The 7,639-nt window shown below is 40.8% G+C and overlaps 1 protein-coding gene and 1 pseudogene across 2 annotated transcripts in view; one reads left to right on the plus strand and one right to left on the minus strand.

The window, feature by feature from the left end:
- The window catches only part of ASPH (aspartate beta-hydroxylase), a 132,013-nt gene that overhangs the window by 57,290 nt on the left and 67,084 nt on the right, over window positions 1-7,639 (plus strand). The window lies entirely within an intron of this gene.
- On the minus strand, window positions 2,287-2,783 carry LOC102766750 (annotated as a pseudogene).

Below are 7,639 nucleotides of genomic sequence, written 5' to 3' on the forward strand. Positions count from 1 at the left end.
AGCCCTTAAATGCAGTGATGAAGGCAGTGTCTACATTGAAAAGATACAGGACACATAATGGAGAAGATCAATCCTGCTCTGTATGTAAATAACACGTAATGAGCATGTGGAGTTACTGGCCTCTGGCCATAATTTTGTAGCCCACCGGCTGGGAACTAGGCATGTAACTCATGCGTGTGTGCTTTTCTGACTGGTTGTTTGTAATTTTTTATCAAAGTTATGTAGAGATACAGTTTCAAAAGTTATGACTTAAAAGCAGTAGTCTTCTACCTTACTACTCTCTGTCCATGAGTCCCATTCCCAACTTCCTTTTGGCTGGTTCTTCTAGTACAGTGGTTCTCAACTTTGGCTGCACAATAGAATCACCTGGAAGTCTTTTTAAAATCCTGATTTCTGGGCCTCATCCTCCAGAAATTCTGTTTTTGTTATGGGGTGAGGCCACAACATTAGTAACAAAGAAACAGAATTTCTGAAGGATGAGGCCCAGAAATCAGGATTTTAAAAAGATTCCCAGATGATTCTAATGTGCAGCCAAGGTTGAGAATTACTGTTCTAGTACTTACCTGTGCGTGTCTAAATAGCTTGTTCTGCGTTTTCTCTTCACTCTTGGAAACTGTTGATTGACTTTTTTCCCCCGTACACTGACTGGGATTTAGCTCAGCCATCATCCATAAACTCTCAGGATGCCTGAGCTCCCCAACCTTCCATTATATTCATGATGTGTTCTTTTTAGGAGGAGAAAAAAAAAGGCAGGACGGAGGGTACTAGCAGCTTTCCATAGAACTCATCACTTCTGCTACTCCACAGCTCTGCCTTCCTCGGCCTGCTGGATACCATATTCTCTTGGCTTTAGTCCAACTCTGTACTATTTGCTTTTCCTCGGCCTCTTCGGTCGGACACTCCTCTCCCTGAGCACCAAACTTCGGGGTGCCCCAGGACTCAGTCCTCAGAGAGTTTCTGTCTACACTCTCTTGAAGATAGCATCTAATCTCATGGCTTTAAACATCTGAGTTTCAAAGATTGCCACACTTACCTGCCTGATGTCTACCTGATGACCTCGATTGGATGTCTAATCATCACTTCAAACTTACATATAAAACTGAACCCCCGACTCCCCCATCCCACTCCTCCCATGAATCTTCTCCTTCATGCCTCCCAGTCTTCCATTAGCAAATCCTGTCAGCTCTCTCCAGAGCGTATCTGGAATCCAACTTCCTGCCTCCTTCACCTACTATCAACACGGGTTCCAGCCACCGCCATCTCTCGTCAGTTGCCTGACTGGTCTTCCTGCCTCACCTCTCTCTCTGTGATCTCTCTCAGCAATGTAGCCACGGTGATGCTTTGAAAACCTAAGTGTGTGATGTGGCTCAGATGCTTCCAGCATCTTTATATCTTTCTCACTAAAATGAAGTTCTGTGCAGTGGTTTACAAAGCCTTGCACGTCTGTCCTCTCTTCCCTTACTACGGTTTCCTCCCCAACCTTACAGTCTATGACTTTCCTTTGATGACTCGACTCCAGCTACACTGGCTTCCCTGCCAAGCATATATAGGACTCGGGGCCTGTGCACTGCCCGTTCCTTCCAGGCCCAGTGTTTGTCCCGATGACCACCCAGCTTGCTGTCATCTTTGCTCACCTGTTGCCCTCTCAGTGAGCCTCATGACTCGCCTTATTTCAGAGCATAACCCCCTTACACTCGATTCTGTTTCCTTGCTTTGTTTTCTCCATAGCAGTCGCCACCATGGGATTGGATTTGATAATTTAATTCCTGAGTGCTTCTTTTCTGAACTTGCCACTGCAATCAAGTGTCTGTGAAAACACATTTGTGTCTCTTTTGCTCACTGCTGCATTTTCTGTGCCTGGCATATAGTAGACCCTCAGTAAATAGTTGCTGGATGAATTTCTATTACTTCTTAATTATTAAGAATTAATATGAGCCCTGGCTGGTGTGGTTCAGTTGGTTGAGCATCATCCCGTGCACCAAAAAATCGCCAGTTGATTCTTGGTCAGGGCACATGCCCAGTTTGTAAGCTCAAGTGCTAGTAGGGGGCGTGCAGGAGGCAGCTGATCAGTTTCTTTTTCACATCAATGTTTCTCTCTCACTCCCTCTCTCTTCCTCTCCTTCTAAAATCAATAAAAACATTTTTTTTTTAAAAAAAGATTTAGTATGAACAGACAATAAAGGCCCTATAAAACCAAACAGTAGGAGTAAGAACCAGATTCAGATAGCACTCCTAGGATGGAAATCTGTGGGAGATCTAAAACTTGAATGGGAAATCCAAATCTGGGGGTGATCCATCAAGCTTGTCAGTTGGGCCCGCTCAGTGATTCACAGCTCATCATGCGGTATGTGCAGGGCATGGTCACATAAATCTGTTCGCTTGCTACAAAGTTTGTCTTTCACATTGTCAGCCTCTCGGGAAAAGAATTCAATGAGTTCATCCTCATATTCCTCCACAATGGTCTCACACGCAAACTTGAGGGTGCCACGGATGTCTGAATCAATTTGGATGCCTTCTAGATTCAGGTCTTTGGGTTCTCCATTCCGGTTCACTACACGTATGTAAATGTTGCGGTGGGTGGTAGGGTCCATCTGTTCCCCGTACTCCTTCATCCGGTCACATACTTCCTCTAGCAGCTCCGTGAGGTGGGCCTCTGAGCGAGCATAAGGCACCTCCACCACTGGCTGGCTGCCATCCCGATTGATTCGGAAAGAGCCCATCTGAATGGTCTTCTTGGGATCCACCTGGGCAAATATAGGAGAGACCGAAAACTTGAGTAACATTGGGGTAAGAAAACAGAGTGATTATGTCAACTCTTCTGTGACTTAATAAGTCTAAGCTCAGTGGATACATGAAGTCATCACACTTAGCTCTTTGGAGCACAGAATTAACCGGGAGAAGAAAGCCTGTATTTAAAAACACTTTAACCTTCCGTGTCTTTGTCCAGAAATGAGGATAATGACTCTTACGTCTCATAGGGTATACTTCATTACTGGAGGATAAAGTGAAAATAGTATCTGTAAGTAATACATGTAGTCTCCTACTTTCATTCTCCTAACCTCAGTTGGCTACTATTATTATCCAGATATATGGACTTGGGAGTGTTTTTTATAAGTAATTACTACCCTATTGAAAACCCTATTTGAGCAAATTGTCAGCTTTGGGAATTCCATTTATTTTTTTTACTTATTTCTACGATGCTGTTAACTGATAGGGAAGGGGGAATATTGCATTTTTGGAATATGCAGTGAAAAAATTGAATGTGTTTTGTCAATTATACCCCAATCTAAAAAATTGAATGTGTTTTAATAGTCCTATCTTAATTTCATAATATAGAAATGGAGATTTTTTAAAATTGAATTTAGTGGGGTGACTGGTTCATAGACTTATATAGATTTCAGGTGTACAATTCTATAATACATCATATGTATATTTATTGTGTGTTCACCACCCCAGTCAAGTCTCCTTCCATCACCATTTATCTCCTCTTTACCCTCTTCTCCCCCCCCCAACCCAAATGGAGATTTTTAATGGTAATTACTCATTTGTCTCAGCATGAATTATTAGATTGCCTAATTTTCTATTTGTATTATCTTCCCTCAAGTATATTGATGAGGAAATATTGACAAGATTGGGAAGATTTTGTTTTTACTTAGAATTAATAATTATATGATCCCTTTCTTTTAAAGAATTAGATTTAATTTATTTTGATAGAGTCTCAGGTTTGGGATAGGGTTTCTTCCAAAATAGGCCCTCATTTGGAGATGCCAGATTCTTAAATGGAATCAGATTATTTATCTGTTTCAGATGAAATTGCTATATCAGTTTCTCCCCACTGGATGTCATCTTTTCCCACATATTCCATATTTTACAACCATAAAACATAGTGTGAACTACAAACTAATGCAATATGAAAACGGCTCACTAGATGTCTAAGTCAAACAATTATTCTTATTCACTCATTTACTCAGTAACATTGAGTACCTACTGTGTGCCAGGCTTTGGTTTAGGCAGTGGGGCCAAGACAGTCAATAAAATCAAAGCCCCAGTTTTCACAGTACTTGTATTTGTGTGTGTGTGTGTGTGTGTGTGTGTACGTCTGTATCTGTGTGTTTAAACATATGATTCGAATATAATAGACAAAATATAAAAATTAGAATATAATAGGCAGTGATACCTGTGAAAAGAAATATACAACAGGACGAGAGTACAGAGAATGACAGTGGGCAGGGACGTGAAAATGCAAGGGAGTGAGCTGTGCAGACACCTGGGAGAAGAGAGGTCCGGGTGAAACAGCACATCCTTAGTCGCTAAGGTGAGAAGCACTTAGCAAGTGTGAGGATTAGCCGGGAGTGTGTGAGGGGTGAGGGGAGTGTGGGAGGTCACAGGGGTTGCAAGGTTTGAGTCACAAAGGCCTTTGGAGAAGGACTTTATAAATATATTATCTTGAGTGACACTGGAAGCCACTGGGAGATTCTGAGCTGAAGATTCATATTTTCTGCTTTATGTTTTAAAAGGCTGGTTCTGGCTCTAGGGGTGCAAGATTGGAAGCAGGGAGACCACATAGAAGACGATGGTGATGGTCCAGGGAGAGATGAGGGCATCCAGGTTCAGGGGTGGGGTAGAAGTAGTGAGGGAGGGTGAGATCCGCATGTATTCACACATAAAGTCAAGAGGATCTGCTAATTGATAAGGATATGGGGTGTGACAGAGAGGACTCAAAAATGGTTCGATGCTACTTCAAAGGTGTGCTTTAACAAACTCATTGACTATGAAAGTATGCAATATGCTACTGATTTCATATATATAAAATGTCAGGTAGTATTTGAGGATTTGTGAGCCTTTAAAGAAATTTGAAAGCCCAGCCAGTGTAGTTTAGTGGTTGAGCATTGACCCATGAATCAGGCGGTCAGTGTTCGATTCCCGGTCAGGGCACATGCCCAGGTTGCAGGCTCAGTTCCCAGTGGGGGGTCATGTAGGAGGCAGCTGGTTCAAGAAACATCATCATTGATGTTTCTATCCATTCCTCTCCTCTCCTCTCTCTGAAATCAATTTTTAAAAAAACATATTAAAAAAAGAAATTTGAGGAGCAACAGAATACTCTGCCTGAAAATGGGAAATGTGTTCTGGCTTACGTGTGTGTGTGTGTGTGTGTGTGTGTGTGTGTGTGTGTGTTAAAATTGCATTTGGATCAGACACTTTACCTGAAATAGTTTCCCTTTGATTTAGAGTAATAGTTAATATTCTGTGATATTATTTATTACAATTAGGGATATGCTTAAACAGTATATTTTGTGAATGTCTGTAAGAAGGCATTTAAAGATTTCCTTAGTGTTTGTGTTCTTTAAAAAATAATAATTAGTGCCCTAACGAAACACCAGGTGGCACTAGAAAACAAGTCTCACGTTTAACACTGTAAATGATTCTTTACAGAAACCACATGAGTAATGCACGTTAGAGAAAAGGCTGAGATGGCTGTATTATAGCCAGGCAATCAGCTTGGTGCAACTGGTACCTCCTACAAATACTTTCAAGTTTTCTGTGAGCATGAGGAAAATAGACCCACCAAGGGCAGTAATCATGCCTAAATGAAAAAATATTTTTGTGTTTTTTAAAATTTTTCTACGAAGTTTTTCCTGGGATTCTTGCAACCATATATAACATCTCTGAGCAAAACTGGAGAGCATTGCCTGAGGATTAAAAAGGAGACTCCTTAGTGCAGCACATACAGCATCTCGTCCTCTGGCTTCTGCTATGGCTTTCCTCCATTCAAAACGCTCCTCCTTGCCTCCGCCTCACATTCACCTGGCAAACTCCTGTTCCTTAGAGCTCAGCTGACAGCTTACGTCTCCAGGAGCCTGCCCTGGCTGTGCCCGCATCGCTCCGCCAGGAGATGGGCTTCTCTGGGCTTCCAGAACATCCAGGGTTCACAGAATTTTAGTGCATATTTTGAGTTTTCTTCTTGATTTTTAGACAACAAAGTTCTTAAGGGTGGGAACCATGACTCCCCGGCCCCCAACCCCAGAATACGTCTAGGTTCTCCAAGAAACACAACCAACATGGTGCGTGTGTGTCTAGAAAGAGAAAGGGGAGCAGAAAGAGACAGAGAAAAAGAGTTATTTTAAAGAATTGGCTCGTGATTCTATTTGGCTAGCAAGCCCGAAAATCTACAGGGTAGGCAGGCAGACTGGAGACCAGGGAAGAGTTGATGTTGCAGCATCAGGCTAAAGGCCGTTTGGAGACAGAATTCCCTCTTCCTTATGGGCGGAGAGGGGGTCATTTTCTTTAGACCTTCAACTGATTGGATGCGGCCCACCTACCCTATGGTGGATAATCTGCTTGATTCAAAACCTATGGATTTAAATGTTAATCCCATCTAAAAATACCTTCACAACAACATTCATACATATTTGACCAGATATCTGGGTGCCTAGCTAAGTAGACACCCCAAATTAATCATCACATCCCTCCAGTGGCACTTAACCATAACACAGTAGGAGCTGAATAAACAGTTGTAGTATGAAAAAAAGGTGATAAATCCCTTTTCCTTCACTTGGGTCTCTTCATCTGATGGTGATAGTATGAGATGCAAATGGTGGGCGGGTAGAGTTCATAACAGAAATATCAAAATATGAACTTTAATTGTCCACAGTGTATTACATTTTAAGTTGTTTTCACATAGGTTCTCAATTCTTACCAAAAATCTTGTAAATTGAGTATTTTTCGGCCATTATTTTTCCAAATACATTTTTTATTCTTTCTCTCTCTACTACTTGTGGTACTTCAGTTACTTGCTAGACTGCATGATAACGTTCTACAGGTTTCTGAAACTTCATTTTCTCCCCATTTTCCTTTGGATTGTATAATTTCTGTTGCTCTGTCTTCAAGTTCAGTGATTTCTTTTCTTTTGTCATTTTTTATCTGCCATTGAGCCCATCAAGTAAAATTTTCATTCCAGTTACAGTTTTTCTCAGCTATAGATTTCCAATTGCTTTTTAAAATAATTTCTAGTTCACTGCTGAGATTCAATATATGTTCACTCCTTAATGCCATGTTTTGCTTTAATTTTTTGGACTCATTTATAATCACTGGTTTGAAGTGTTTTTCTAATGAACCTAATATTTGGGCATACTCGGAGGCAGTATCACTACTGTGATATTGACTACATTTTTTTTTAATTTTTTTTTTTTTTTTGTCTTCATTTTTTTTTATTTTTTTTTTTTTTTTTTTTTTTTTTTACTGAGTGTGGGTCAGGAGGTCACTGTTATTTGCACTCTAGTAATTTTTGGTCAGAAGCTGAATTTTTTATATAATTTGTTGTAGCAACTCTGGAATTGTTGGTGTCTAGTAGATGGCTCACTTGTCTGACTCAAACTGAAAATTTTGTTTTCCCCGCAGTGTGAAGCAGTACTGCCTCTGCTCAGGTGTTTTGGCTTCCAGCTGCTGTATAGCCCTCTAGACCAGTGGTTCTCAACCTTCCTAATGCCGCGACCCTTTAATACAGTTCCTCATGTTGTGGTGACCCCCAACCATAAAATTATTTTCGTTGCTACTTCATCACTGTAATTTTGCTACTGATATGAATCATAACGTAAATATCTGATATGCAGGATGTCTTTTCATTGTTACAAATTGAATA

Source organism: Myotis davidii, unplaced genomic scaffold, assembly GCF_000327345.1.
Source record: "Myotis davidii unplaced genomic scaffold, ASM32734v1 scaffold1, whole genome shotgun sequence".
Lineage (NCBI taxonomy): Eukaryota > Metazoa > Chordata > Mammalia > Chiroptera > Vespertilionidae > Myotis > Myotis davidii.